At 44.5% G+C, this 15,511-nt stretch overlaps 1 protein-coding gene across 2 annotated transcripts in view; it reads right to left on the bottom strand.

Moving 5' to 3' along the window:
• LOC126483138 (uncharacterized) overlaps window positions 1–15,511 on the bottom strand; it is a 256,873-nt gene that overhangs the window by 229,421 nt on the left and 11,941 nt on the right. The gene's annotated exons all lie outside the window — the stretch shown is intronic.

The following is a 15,511-nucleotide window of genomic DNA, read 5'->3' on the forward strand; positions in this document are numbered from 1 at the left end:
CACTCCGTGAAGAATGGCGTTCCATTGCCCAAAAAATTTCGGTACTTTAGATAATTTCACTTCCATATCGTCTTTTGTGCCGCTGGAGCCACGAAACGTCGGGGCGTTCCTTGGCACCTGTGCAGAGTGGTTCCGCGCGCTGTTTAGAGATAGCGCACACGGCAGGGCGGGCGCGAGGCCCCGCAGTCACCTGTGAGTCGCCGCCGCCTTCCGGCCGCGATCAATACAAACCGCCCATCCCCATTCCCAGCCTCGCCGCTCCATGGCTGGACCTTTGTTAGCCAAAGCCGTAGGCAAGCGCTCGGCGCAACATGTTGCATTCCGGACAAGTGGCTCTGTAACAAACAAGCGCTGCATGCACCACCCAATGCCGCACCCTAAAGTGAGCAATGTACGGCACTGCGGCATGGTGGAGCAAGAAAATGTCATCATCAGATATCGACCAGAGTGGGAAGGGGAGTGGCATGTTGCAGTTGCTCACAGCCAGACTGTACTCCACTGTGCGCACTTTAATCCCAAACCTCTCCTCAGCGTTCAACGAGAACGTGATATAGCAAATAGCCCTCGCACGGGGACGCTACGCCCGATGATCCCTTTGGTGCCACTGAAAATCTCCGGCCAACGTCATACAATAATAAAACAACGTTTACAGAGAAACTTCCTGGCAGATCAAAACTATGTACTGGACCGAGACTCGAACTCGCGAACTTTGCCTGTCGGGGGCAAGTCTTGCTCGCGAAAGGTATATCCTGAGTTCGAGTCTCGGTCCAGTACATAGTTTTGATCTGCCAGGAAGTTTCATATCAGCGCACACTCCGCTGCAGAGCGAAAATTTCGCTCTGGAAACGTTCACAGTATTTATTCTATATTGGTTTTTGGGGCGGAAGTTGTGAGACACTGAGCTGTAGCGAAGCGTGTATGTTGGACTGAAAGGAGAGAATATGGTTGCGAGTTAGCGAAATCAAAAAATGAAGATACGAAATCTTCGTTGCGGTGACATACACTTCTGTAGTGTAACCGAGATCTGGGTTAGGATTAAATATGGAAATTCGTGAGCTAGAGAGGCCAACAAATGTCGTGTCACGAGAACATAATTTTTATTTATTTCACGTGTACTGGATTAGTACGAATATCTATTAATACGATTCACCTTTGAACCGTAGATAAAAGCGAATGCCTTGGCGCTATAGTCTGGGTACTGGAGTCGCATTTAGGAGGAGAGTTCAAATTTCTGTTCGAAAATCCAGAATTAGCTTGTGTGTGCATCCACAAATCACTTAAGGCAAATTATGTGATGGTTTCTTCAAGAAAGTCAACCGATACCAATCCACATTCTTCCCCAAAGAAGCTAGTGCTCTTAATTTATGAAATCTTACGTTCTATTATTCTTTCTTAATGGAAAAAAGGAAACTACAAAGAATCTCACACTTGCTAAGAAATTTACGATTTATCATAGACAGTTCGCAACAGCCAGATCACAGTAACATCTTTCTTCTTTAAAAAAAGAGATGAAGGATTTATTTATGACATTCCTTGCCCGATTCTTCCCAATTCGTCTTTATTACAGAGCCAGACGAATTTGTCAATATTCGGCTTAAATAAGATTTCTAAGGGAAGGTTCTTTTATGACAATGGACACACAGATATCAGTAACCTTCACACAAAGAATATTTCCTTTGACAACTAAGATGTTGCCGCTTTGTGAATGTTCGTTTACAAAGAAGTGTTATATATAAGCTGCAGGTCATTAATTGCATTGGCCAGGTGAATTTAAGACGGCATTAGAACATAAGTCGGGTTCCTTGCAAAAAATCAGAACTGAATAAATGTACCTCTTGTCAGCTCCGCATGTCATGCGTAGAAATTAAACAGATGGACAAGAACTTTTCTCTAGATAAACGTAAGTATTAAGGTGACATCATTCATAGTACTCATTACGTTCAATTAAAATGATTTTACGTTCGCAGTCGTTAAGACAGTGTGGATACGTCAGACTCGTTAACTGAGCTACCTGTCAGACGTCTAGCTGTCGTTTGGGACGTGGCAGCCACAAACTTTCTCCAGCCACTTTCATTTACACATTTATTGATTACCCTGTATCTCATAAGCCAACGGCCTTGCCTCGATGGTAACACCGGTTCGCGTCAGATCACCGAATTTAAGCGCTGTCGGGATTGGCTAGCACTTGGACGGGTAACCGTTCGGGTCTACCGAGGGCTGTTGGCAAGCGGGGTGCACTCAGCCCTTGTCAGTCCAATGGAGGAGCTACTTGATTGCGAAGTAGCGGCTCTGGTCACAAAAAGCCGTCAACAGCCGGGAGAGCGGTGTGCTGAGCAATGTACAATCATTTTTATGGTTGTGCATTGAAAGAAATCGGAGTTGTGCGATCACTGTTGAATCTTTCGTCAGATTCCACAACAATATTTCACACACATTTCCCTCACAGCGCTTTGTCGATATGTTCAAATGGCTCTGAGCACTATGGGACTTAACATCTACGGTCATCAGTCCCCTAGAACTTAGAACTACTTACACCTAACTAACCTAAGGACATCACACAACACCCAACCATCACGAGGCAGAGAAAATCCCTGACCCCGCCGGGAATCGAACCCGGGAACTCGGGCGTGGGAAGCGAGAACTCTACCGCACGACCACGAGCTGCGGACTGTCGATATGTCCACTAGCGAAACAGAAAGATAAATAGAGCGCTAAATCGGCCTGACAGTCATGTTATCCACAGGTGGTCGGAAGTGCGCCCGACACCACTGTTTCTGCGTAGATCTGTTTGGCCAGCTCTAACGGAAACCGCACACAAGAGAAATTTGCGTAAACACGTTTGTAGAGTGCAATATGATTCACCCAAGGAAGGTGTGTGGCGGTGATATTGACAGGACTGTCGTAGTGTGTCATACCATCAAGGAAGGTGTGTGGCGGTTCAAATGGTTCAAATGGCTCTGAGCACTATGGGACTCAACATCTTAGGTCATCAGTCCCCTAGAACTTAGAACTACTTAAACCTAACCAACCTAAGGGCAGGATTCGAACCTGCGACCGTAGCAGTCCCGCGGTTCCGGACTGCAGCGCCAGAACCGCTAGACCACCGCGGCCGGCTGTGTGGCGGTGATATTGACAGGACTGTCGTAGTATGTCATACCATCAGAGCATTTTTATCATACCGTTATTCATTCGATAAGGTAACGCTTCAGCAACTCAGTAATGCAATCATCTTTTGATGCAACTCATTTTTTTTTTTTGTTTCTTAAGAGATCCACATGCAGAATACTAAAAGGTTTCATTCTCACACGCTTCGAGTAGTTCGGTTTTCCGAAAATAAGTTTAGAGACTGAAACACTACGGTAACAACATGGCATTTCTTTTTTTAGTTTCACGGCATTTTCAGAACACGGAGATATTATTTTTTGCTGTTAACGTCTTAGTGTGGAGAGATGTTGCCCAGCTCTCACTCACTCACGTCTCGATTCCATCAACAACTGGATTAAAAAAAAATCCTCTGTTTCGGCTCTGTTCTCTACTTGATATTCGTTTTGGCTCGAGTTACTTATCGTTTGAAGACAGTGGATACTCAGTTTATTCAGCTGCCCCTATAGCTGACGTTTTATGCAGCCTGCAATGTCTTCACAAACCACGCGCAAGATTTTCATATTCTCTCGCCCGTTACACGCAAACTATTAGTACAACGTAAAAATTTAACGGGAACTTTTGGTATGAAATTTAATGTAGTTAAATCTTTTACTCGGATACGTTTTCAATAAAGGCTATTGTTTTGGAGTTATTCAAGAAAAGTGTTCAAAAGTGACCAAACATACCCCCACACCCACACTCAGCCCCCACCAGTCAGGATTTCTAATATGTTGTTCATGGCACTCCCTTCTAACACAGTACAAATATTTGCGACTGTACGAATTATTTCCCACATTCGACCTCTTTTGATCTTCATTAACTGACCTTATTAGGCAGCCAGCTTAGTCGAGTCTTAAAAACTGTAAAATTGACGTTTGTGTAAATTTTACCTAACAATTTTGTGGAATTTTGAGACCAAAATGAACAATTACACTGTTATATTCTTCAGGCCTTCTGACTATGAACCTACCGTGCTTGTAAGGGTTAAGTTTGGATTGAATTGTCAACGTAATTAGTTATAGCGTAACGTTTACAAAAGTTGATTTTCTTTCATTATCGTCACGGGCACATTTAAATTAATAATGTTAACGAAGTAGTCCATTATACTAGTGGCGTAATAGCCCAAAAAATGGTCGACTATCGGCAACAGTTTGTGTATTCGAAAGCTTTTCTACAGTGGTAGGAGGGAATACTACGAATAACATACTAGAAATCCTGACTTGTGAGGGATGAGTGTGATGTGGAGATGGGTTTGAAGGTCACTTTTTTGCGTTTTGCTTGAATTACTCGAAAACTGTGACCTCCAGCGATAAAGTATCTCAGGATAAAATGTAACTGCGTTAAATTTCCTACAAAAGATCCCAATAATTTTTTCTGTACAATTAATAGTTTGCGCGTAGCGATAGAGAATCTCGCGTGGTTTATGAAGGCCAGCTATAACATTGCGGGTTTCATAAATGAGAGCATCAGGGGCAGCTGAATCACCATGCATAATCAACAGGTGTGCGGGTCCAAGTCACACCAGGCTTCAACTCATTTTGTTTTCCCTTATCTCTCAAATTACCTCAAGAGAATGCCGGTCAATAAGGCCATCATCCGTTCATTCATCCGTCCTTGGTCAAATAGAATAGTGGAGACATCCTTCATGTCGATAGGGCGTAAACTGCTAGAGAGAGAACTGCCAGCTCGTAGGAGGAAACACAGGTACTTTAAAATGTTTACTATTCAATACAGCCAACTTACAGAAAAAATTGCAGGTACACCACGGTTTTATTGTCCAACGTCCTACACACACACACACACACACACACACACACACACACACACACATAGACACACACACACACACACACACACACACACACACACACACACACACGGCCTTGTTATCGCCTTTCATGCCTTGCATCTGTTCCCTTTTGCGTAGTCATACTTCGTAAAATTGCTTTTAAAACACGGTATAAAAGGCACAGTGAATTTAACGCACAAGACAGAAATTTCATGCACGTAATTACTTAAATGAAGAAAACGTCAGGCTTGGGAAATGGATAGCAAGTGCTGTAACGCACAGCAGCACAGTAAATTAAAAGTCCTTGCAATAAAAATGCCGTTAGCTTGGTATTTCGAGAAGAATAATAGAAGAGCTTTCCTCAAGCGTAAATAAGAAATAATTTCTCACTGTAATTGTTTCGTACATAAGTATATCTCAAAATATAGTAGTAACGACTCAGCGGAAGTACAATTTAGGCAATCAAATAAGGGAGTCCCCGCCGGCCGCTGTGGCCGAGCGGTTCTAGGCGCTACAGTCTGCAACCGCGCGACCGCTACGATCGCAGGTTCGAATCCTACCTCGGGCATGGATGTGTGTGACGTCTTTAGGTTAAGTTAGGTTTAAGTAGTTCTAAGTTCTAGGGGACTGATGATCTTAGAAGTTAAGTCCCATAGTGCTCAGAGCCATTTGAACCATTTTTTTTAAGGAAGGCCCCTAGAGTTCGGACCTATACTCGACATCTAGCTGAAACCAACCTGTATGGGAAAAGAATGCGGACGTGATCTCTCGAACACAACTTTGAAGTACAGTGTTGTAATATTATGTAAGGAGGTCACGGCTTTTCTTTCTTTCTGTTTTTTTCCCAACTGGGTTAAATCTTCTTGCCAGAAGGGACAACCCTTCTTCACTAATTCTTTCGAGATTTTTGTTGAAGATTTTTCTATCTTCTTGTATTTTAATGAGAATTTTGAATATGTTCAGTTCTTCCCTAAGTTCCGAATTTCGAAATATGTTGGTCTTGTGGAACTCTTCACTGTTCTCAGAAATCTCATCGATGTTGCCTGTGTCGCGCAGAATATGGACAGTGGTTAACAGAGTATGCAGAAGTGGGGAGTCTCTCTATTGCTGGGGTAAGGTTTCATCTCCAATATGCGACTGAAGAGCCCCTAGGCAAACCGTTCGCCACATTGCTAGAGAAAGTTCCAGCAGGGTATATCGTGGAACTTTCAACGATTTCTTGATGGCAACGAACGACGCAATTGATTGTATTAAAATTTTAAATGTCTGGTTGTAAATCACATCCTCTACTGTTTATATTTTATTTAATATTAGCTTACAAACCCGGTATTGCCCGGATATTCATTTTGCCAATGTCAATTGCTTCGCTTGTCTACAGCGCGATTTTGTAAACGTTTCTATGGCAACGCCTCTTCATATGTCACCTAGACGGCTATTGTTTTCACCTAGAGCCGTTTGCGCGTCGCAGTTGAAATCTGTCAAAAGCGCTGTCGTCAGGGATTTCCTTAAGGCCAGGTTCATATTCAAAATGGTCGAAAATTCGAATTTTTTATTGCATTTTTTGACAAGTATGTGTGTCTAGAATGTTGGAACGAAAAGGTTTTTTAATCCATCGCTACAAAAGTTATTACAGCCCGTTATTCGAACAGTTCACGGCCGCCATGGGACGTTCTCAAGCCGCAGACGCCCGGCTCAGGTAAAAAATGTCGTGCCGTGACGCACTTTCACAAAATGATTTGTAATGCAGCATGCATGCAAACATATTCGCCGAAAAGTCGGACGAACAACGTGTGCAGGCTGCCGAACGCAGCATACGCAGCTCAGCCAGATCGGCATTTCAAGCCAAGAAGAACAAGGGAATTGCTCTCCAGGAACAGTTCGAGTTAGAGGAAGGGTTAATATACGGTCCTGATATTGCACACTAAACGTAAGTAACGAAATCACTTTTTTGTCAAATTTTGGTCAAAACTGGTCAAAACATAATTTTGGTCCGCCATATTGGATCAGCCATTTTGAATTTTGAAAATCTAACTTTAGATGTGCGTTTAGCGACATCAAAAATATATAATAGCATGTGGTTTTTATGCAAAGTGAAATAATAATACATATACCAATTTTTCCTAAACTTAGAACAGGTTTTTCTCGAGAAACGATTTGTCAAAACTACGTATAGCACAAAATAAAAACTGGATTAGACTTTCAAATGCAGGCAGCGGTGGGCAGCAGGTGCGGGGACGAGGCCGTGGCTGTGACCGCCCTCTACCCTCGAATATCTGGCCAGCGGAGCCAGACAACTTCTATCTTTGACCCCCGAAAACTAAACACTTTTCTTGGGATCTTATACCTATAATATATGAAATTTGTTGATATAATCTAATTTTTGTAAACCTATGAAGAGTGAACAAAACCCCGAAAAATCGAACTTCAAGTTCGAGTTTGCACCATATCGTTAAATTTAAGGTTATTTCATTGTGGTTAGGTATAAGCTCCCATAAATTTAATGTAGTATCAATTGATGTTATCCATTTTTGATTTCAAATAACTCCTGAGGGGCTACACTACACGCAGTCTGCGTACTTCAGACCTGCAGGCCCTTGATCAGGTCATAAATACGAGTCCCTTTTTTTTGTATTGAAAATTGAAAATAAAGTTCTAAGTATGATCACTCATAAGCCCCAAACAGATCCTTTGTATGTCTTTTCACTGTCTCAAAACAAATTTCCAAACTTTGCCTTTTTTTGTTATTTGAATGAGAACCTGGCCTTAAGTTGTGTCGACTATTGGCGTGTCTTAGTAGTAAAGAACAAAGGTGTTAAAACTTTATGCGTGATGCAGCATTTTCTTCACTCACCTCAGTGTTTATGACGTCATATATTTTGAACTACGTGTCGTACAATTTGTGTAGGTACATTGATTGGCATATGTGGATAGTGTCTGCGAAATATAATGGTAATAGAATCAGTGGCAAAGAAGTAGTAAATCTAAACGTCATACATGATGGGGCAGCTATTCACGTATCTCAGTGTTTATGACGTCATATCCCCTGATCTATGTGTCATACAGTAATATAATTTTGTAGGTACATTCAGCGCCATATGTGGGTACTGTCTGCAAAATGTGTTGTTGGCAGACTTAGTAGCAAAGAAGTGATAAATTTAAACGTCATACACAATACAGCAGTTTTTTACCTATCTCTTTGTTTATGACGTCATATCTGCTGAACTATGATAGGTAGGTGGTTCTTAACCCCACAGCGATTGTTGGCTGATAGTGAGGGAGATGTGTATCACGTGTAGTTCAAATCGTTCCAGTGGTTTAGCAGGAGATGTGAAACAAACAAACACACACACACACACACACACACACACACACATGCATCCAAATGTTTGGATCGCGCTTTCAACAAATCATACAAAAAATACACTGACTTAACCGATGTCATGGGACAGTGGAGCACAGATGGCGCAGGTGTATTGTATGCGCTCCACGCTCCTGAGCTGACGCCGTTCAAACAGGGTATGGTACTCGGTGCCCGACGGATAGGTCTTTGGAATTCGGCAGTGATGCATCAGTTCGACTTCACACGTTCAACAGTGTCGAGGATGTATCGTGAATGGGTGAATGAGGGCATCACAGTCCACAACAGACGAACTACCAGCCGTCCAGCCTCCTTCGATGTTCGTAACCGGCGACACCTGAGACGGATCGTCAGTACTGACAGAAGGGCAACAGTGCAACAAATCACGACTCAGTTCAGCACAGGATGTGCTACACACGTCTCCTAGTGGAGAATCCGTAGTATCATGGGATCTATGGGGTACGGGAGCCGGTCCCGCACAAGGGTACCTCTAGTTACCCAGCGTCATCTGACACAACGGCTTGCATTTGTCGCCAGTCACCAGGAATCGACAATGGAACAATCGCGTAACATGATATGGTCGGACGAATCTCGATTTACCTGCACCACGTCGATGGGAGCCATCGTGTGTGGCGCAGATCACATGAATCGATGGATGCCACCTGCCAAGAAGGTGTGGTCCAAGACCGTGGTGTCTCTGTTATGGTCTGAGGTTCATTTTTCTGGTACGGAATGGGTCCCCTACTTGTTCTGGGAGGTACCCTGAATGGCCTGCAGTCTGCTGAGCTACTCGGGGACCTTTTCTTTGCCTTCCAGTACCTGACGGTTCTGCTGTGATTCAAGATGATAACGCGCCGCCACTTCGCTCCCACGTCGCCCAGGAATGGTTCCAGGAACATGTAGGGGAGGTCTGGGATGGCCACCCTGGAGCACCGATTTGAACCCCATCGAGCATATCGGGGATGTCATGGAACGCAGGCTCCGTGCCACGGATCCTGCACCGACGAACAGACCAGAATTGGCTGCCGCTCTGCAAACGATTTGTGTCAGCCGCTCCCAGAGGAGTACCAGGGACTTGTAGATTCACTTCCACGGAGTCTCACGGCAGTCCGCGGGGTCAGAGGAGGCCCCACGCTATCCCATGACATTTGCTAAGTCAGCATATATAAATAAACTGGGTCCTTGCCTAAACTGCACACTGAGGCGGCTGCATCGTGTCACGTGATTAGGCTCAGTTTTTTATGGATTGCGAGGTGCACGAGGCGTGCGCACGAAGCGTGCGCGCGGTGAACTCCAGCAGGTGGTCACTGGAGCAGTGCGGGGGCAGGCGAAGCACGCAACAGGTGTGCAGACTGCAGAGCCAGAGAGCCACAAGTGGAGCGCGGGCAGGCGCGGCGCGGGCCGCCTCATTGTCCCGCGACCTACATGCGGGACCCTGCATTCCGCCGCACGAAAGTGCCGCCGCCGAATTCCGATCGCGACGTGCGTATTCCGATGAGCCGTCTTTCTAGGCCGCGAGCAATCTGACTGACCGGGGCGCGAGAGCGGCCGTGACCTTGCTACTGCTGGCCACCCTCTGCGTGTGCTGACGGCGAACTCCGAGACGACTCCCAGCGAAGTGGCTGAGGGGAGTAGCTGCTGCGGCTCTGAACGCCTTCTGGTATCTACCAGATGCAGTTAGCGGATAACACAGAGTATAATGCGTCTGCGATGTCATAAATACGAGGACTTCAAACTCAGTTACATTTCGGCGACCGTTAAATTCGTGTGTCACTTCTGGTTTCGTAGTTGCAGACGCTGTAAATAAACGAAGTGATGTCTGTTAGTTAGCGTTCGAAAACGTCAGCAAGCAATAAATTCCGGTCGAAAGTCATTTAATTTCTATAGACTCAGCTAATCACACTGCGACGAGAAGCGTCTTGGACTGCACGAATGGGATACGGTGCGTGTGCGTCGAATACTTTCCCATGCACCCCCTCCCCCTTCCTATTGCAAAAACCAATCTCGTCGCAACGAGAATATGCTGCATAAAAAATTAGATCAATATTTGGTTTGTGACGTTTTCCCAGAGTGGTCGATAGAAATATATCCTAATTCCTTTTTCTTTTCAGCATAATAAACAAGCCAAGCGTTATCCATGAGTCTCGAATGTCGTTTAGACAGCTAGATTATTCGTCGAAGCATAGAATATATATATATATATATATATATATATATATATATATATATATGGCGTCGGTCGTGTCCGTGCCTGCAGCAGTACTGGATACCGATAAGCACAGCGTCAGGGTACAAACACACGACTGCTGTGGTGGCCATTTGACCCCTATAACTTGGACGCTCTACGGCGTCACTAGATGACATTTCCGGACATGTGTTCCTGTCCTCAATTTGTTCCTCAGGAAACTCTCAACAACTCTTCGACGCCGCCCGGTGTAGTCGAGCGGTTCTAGGCGCTTCAGTCTGGAACCGCGCGACCGCTACGGTCGCAGGTTCGAATCCTGCCTCGGGCATGGATGTGTGTGATGTCCCTAGGTTAGTTAGGTTTAAGTAGTTCTAAGCTCTAGGGGACTGTTAAGTTCCATAGTGCTCAGAGCCATTTGAACCAACTCTTCGACGTCTGCCGGTATATTTTTTTGTTCGTAGTTGTCTTGGCCCTACTTCTTAGACTTATAACAATTTTCAAGTGTTTAATCGACGTGTTACTTCCGTAGCGTGATATTGGTTTTGATGAGAACTCCTAAGAGTCGAAACCGGTAAACAGTTGTAAGTCCACTAAATGCGATCAGGACAATTGTGAATAACGAAGTGTTTTTCTTAAAATAGAGTGCGTGCTCCAATGACACAATGTTAAATTTATTTTGTTGGTAGTGCTTTGTTGCAGGCTTTATATTACATGGAGAAGCATTTTGCCTAGGAATGCACTTTTTCCTTTTTTTGCGCAGACACATATTTAAGTTCACTAATGGAAACCCCCATCTCCCTGGTTAATTTTTAAGTCTGTGTCACAAGAAGAGGACGAATTTCATCGTCGTTTTCCCATCATCTGCATCTATATCTGCCTGCAGTTCACACTTAGATGCTTGGCAGAGGATTCATAGAACCACTTTCCGACTGTTTCGCGATCTTTCCACTCTCCAGTAGCACATGGAGAAACATGAACACCTAAATTCTTCGTGGTCATTTCTCCATATGTAAGTGGGAGTCAACAACATTTTTCGCATTCTGAGGTGAATGTTGGTGATTAAGTTTCGCGGAAGTTCTCACCCCAACGAAAAACCCCGTTGTTTTGCTGATTGCCAGCCCAAGTCGCATATCATATGCGTGACACTATCTCCTCTATTATGCGATAGTGCTAAACGAGCTCAGTGAAGGTTGAATCCAAGTGCTAAACATGTAGTTGTTTTGTCTCGGCTATTGCTGCCCGAGACAATTCAAGGTTGGCGTCTGATCAATAAACGCGCTCCCGCAGCCGAGGCCGTTAACGGTCGCTAGTGCACTGACTCTCGACCGTGGCGTAGCTGTTCCGAATCATATGGGGAGGAAGAAAGGCAGCTGTTGTGTTTGATATATATAGCTCCTCTTCATGAGCGTGTGCACCTGCATCGTACGTAAAGCCCAAACTTCTCGACAGTGTCTCATAGAGGGCATTTCGTACTGTCCATTCACATCTGTTCGTCAGGATTACGGTTGTGGTCACTTTTGTCACTAGTGGAGAGGGATTTCGTGTGTACAGTCTCTTACTGACAGATTAACTGCAATCCACACATATCACACAAATACGGCCAGAGCATACAAATTGACTGTACCTGAATCAGGGGATGCTTTCCGAACTACTTGACGTAGTTCCATCTGCACCATATAGACGTTTTCCATCTGCACCATATAGTTTACTTCCTCTCTTCCTAAATGATGTTTGATTATTCTGTATACCACATAATCTTTTTTCTGTACCTGTGTCCTTCCCAATTTTTTTACATTCCTGTTTAGCTCAGTTAAACTTAGTATTAATTTTGAACCTGTTAATCTGTTTTTGTTGTGGTCTTTAGTCTGAAGACTAGTTTTATGCAGCTCTCCATGCTGCTCTATACTGTGCGAGGGTCTTCATCTCTGAATAACATGTTTATGGATCTGCTCACTGTATTCATCTCTCGGTCTCCCTCTACGATTTTTACTCTCCACACCCCTCCTTGGTGATCTCTTGATGTCTCATAATGTATCCTATCAACTCATCCCTTCTTTTGGCCAGGTTGTGCCACAGATTTCTCGTCTGCTCAGTTCTATTCAGTACCTCCTCATTAGTTACGTGATCTACCCATCTAATCTTCAACATTCTTCTGTAGGATTACATTTCGAAAGCTTCCATTCTCTTTTTGTCGAAACTTTTTGTCGTACGTGTTTCAGTTCCATACATGGGTACACCCCAAACAAATATTTTCAGAAAAGACTTCCTGACACGTAAATCTATATTCGACGTCAGCAAATTTCTCTTCCTCAGAAATGCTTTTCCTGCCTTTGGCAGTCTAAATTTTATATTCTCTCTACTCCGGCCATCACCAGTTATTTTGCTGCCCAAATAGCCAAACTCATCTGCTACTTTAAGCGTCTCGTTTCCTAATCTAATTCCTTCAGCTTGACATGATTTAATTCGAATACATTCCATTATCCTTGTTTTTATTTTGTTGATGTTCATCGTACATCGTCCTTTTAAAACAGTGTCCAGTCCGTTCAACTGCTCAATGTACAGACTGAATAACGTCGTGGATAGGCTACAACTCTGTCCCGTTCCCTTCTCAACCACTGCTTCTCTTCCGTGCCCGTCGACTCTTATAACAGTCGTCTGGTTCCTGTACAAATTGTAAATAGTCTTTCGCTCCCTGTATTTTACCCCTGCTACCTTCAGAATTTCAAACAGAGTATTCCAGTCAACATTGTGAAAAACTTTCTGTAAGTCTACAAATGCTATAAACGTAGCTTCGAGTATCCTTAACTTGTCTTTTAAGAAAATTCGAAGGGTCAGTATTGCCTCGCGGGTTGCTACATTTCTCCGGAATGCAAACTGATCTTCGCCGAGGTCGGCTTCTATTTGTTTTTTCATTCTCATGTAAAGAATTCGTGTTTGTATTTTGCAACCATGACTTATTAAACTGGTAATTCGATCATTTTAACACTTGTCAGCAACTGCTTTCTTTGAAAATGGGATTATTGATTTATCTGTTAATCTATTCTACTGAATTCGCATCTTTCCTGTTAGGAGCTAATACTAAGCTCTTTCGCTCCTGAGCTGGAGGGACGATACGAGCGAATAAGCAGCTGGAGAAGAGAGCTAGCGGTCACCACGTCTGGCGGAGCGGAGAGATTGATGCAGAGGGGATGACGCCGACGTCGACGCTCCCGTCAGGCTCTGAATCCCAGTCTGATCAGACAGCGGCGAAACTCGGCCCGGCGCTTGGGCAAAACGCTCGTCTCCTGCCTGAAATAATACACCGCAGATCTGAGGCATCATACTCGTCCTACCCTGCTCCGCAGTGGAACGGGCGGAGGGGACGCCACAAAACACGGCACGGTTTGGCTTCGGTGCGGGCCGCTCTTTTAGCAGTTATTGGTATTGCAAAGACTGCTGTTAGGTTCGTTAGGAATTCGTTGCGGCTTCCGCCGGCGCCGCCGCGCCGCAAAGAAACGAGGCGAGAGAAATGGGCTGCCCTGCCCTGTGCGAACTCGTTCGTGAAGACACCGCGGCGGCAGGTTAGTTTCTCATAGACTGCAGCTGTCGCTCCGGGTGTCTGGTGTGCCATCAGACCATTAGGAGCACTTACACCCTAAAATTCCCCTACAATGACCGCCGTTTCAAATGCACAGAGCCGAGGCACAAGCTGTAAATGTGTCAGGCAGTTGCTGACAGGCGGCCATGGATATTTGTTGGTAGCCGTCTCAACGGTCTTGTTTTTAGCAACATGAAACACGTACTGCTACACATGCTAATTCGATTGCTTGTAGGACGTGACTTAAAGACTATGCATACGATATTACGATATGATACTCGCAGCCAGTCATACCTTTTCCATAGATAGGATATAAGGTCGTCGGAGCAGAAACAAACTGTCTCCCGAATGCCCGGACGAAGAGGCACTTTTACCAATAAACTGGTCACACATTCGAGAGGAGCGTAGTACGTATCTCCCCATCCCCGCCCCCACCACCGATACCCTCCCCGGCCATCCAAATTGGTGATTGCCTAATTCGACGAAGTAAATGCCTTTGCGAAGGGCACGACCGAATCCTTCCGCCGTTCTTATCCCATTCCCGCTTGCATTTCAGCTTTCACGACCCCGTCGTCGATAGGCCATCAACTTTAAAATTCGTTGCCAATTATGTGTTCTAGAGCTCTGTACGTAGCAGGCTATGCTGAATTGTTGTGGTCAACACTGTTCCGGTTATCCCCTGGTTCATTTCGGTGGTAAGATGTTCCACGGCAGTGGCCACAGTCAATGTCCAAGTCTGACATCAATGGCAGATAAAAAATCCCAGTCTCCACGACGGTTATTAACACTAGTGTTATTTAGTTTGCCCATAATACACTCTTACCTTAAAGGCACGCGAACACGTCGCTCCATTTTTAACACTGACAGCGCTAACCAATTTACAAACAGGCAGATTGTTATCTCTCGTATGTACCTGTGCGCCTTGAATCACAATAGTGCTTATGAAAAAGCAAACTTTCCCGCACAATCTAATCACAGCTTCAATCTCCTGATCGGTGTCAGTTGCAACGTCGAACATAACGCAACGATATCTTAACAAAGCCAACATCATCATCAACACTGATTTAAAATTAATGTATTTTTTTTTGTATTTTAATATCGAAGTTAGAACCGTTTTCGCTATTGCGATACGTTATTATATAGAATTTGTAGTTGGTGTAGCCTGAAGAGTTACAATACGACTGTTATCGCCCACACCACGCTGAGGGAGCAATAACGAAGAAAAACTGAAGTAGAGCTTGCTTATTAGGCAGGCAAATGGCAGAGAGATCTCCAACAATCCATAGGCTAAACTGTTGTCCACACTACGAGCGTGCGAAGACGTGGCTTACCACTTGAAGAGCAGAAGCATTCACTAATGCTCATTTAGTTCCGTGGCACAACGGATATAGTCAAAGTCTGTGCAGAATTGATAAAAGAATCTGCTCCACATGGTCTACCACAGGCACCTTGAGGAAC

Source organism: Schistocerca serialis, chromosome 1, assembly GCF_023864345.2.
Source record: "Schistocerca serialis cubense isolate TAMUIC-IGC-003099 chromosome 1, iqSchSeri2.2, whole genome shotgun sequence".
In the NCBI taxonomy this organism is placed as follows: Eukaryota; Metazoa; Arthropoda; class Insecta; order Orthoptera; family Acrididae; genus Schistocerca; species Schistocerca serialis.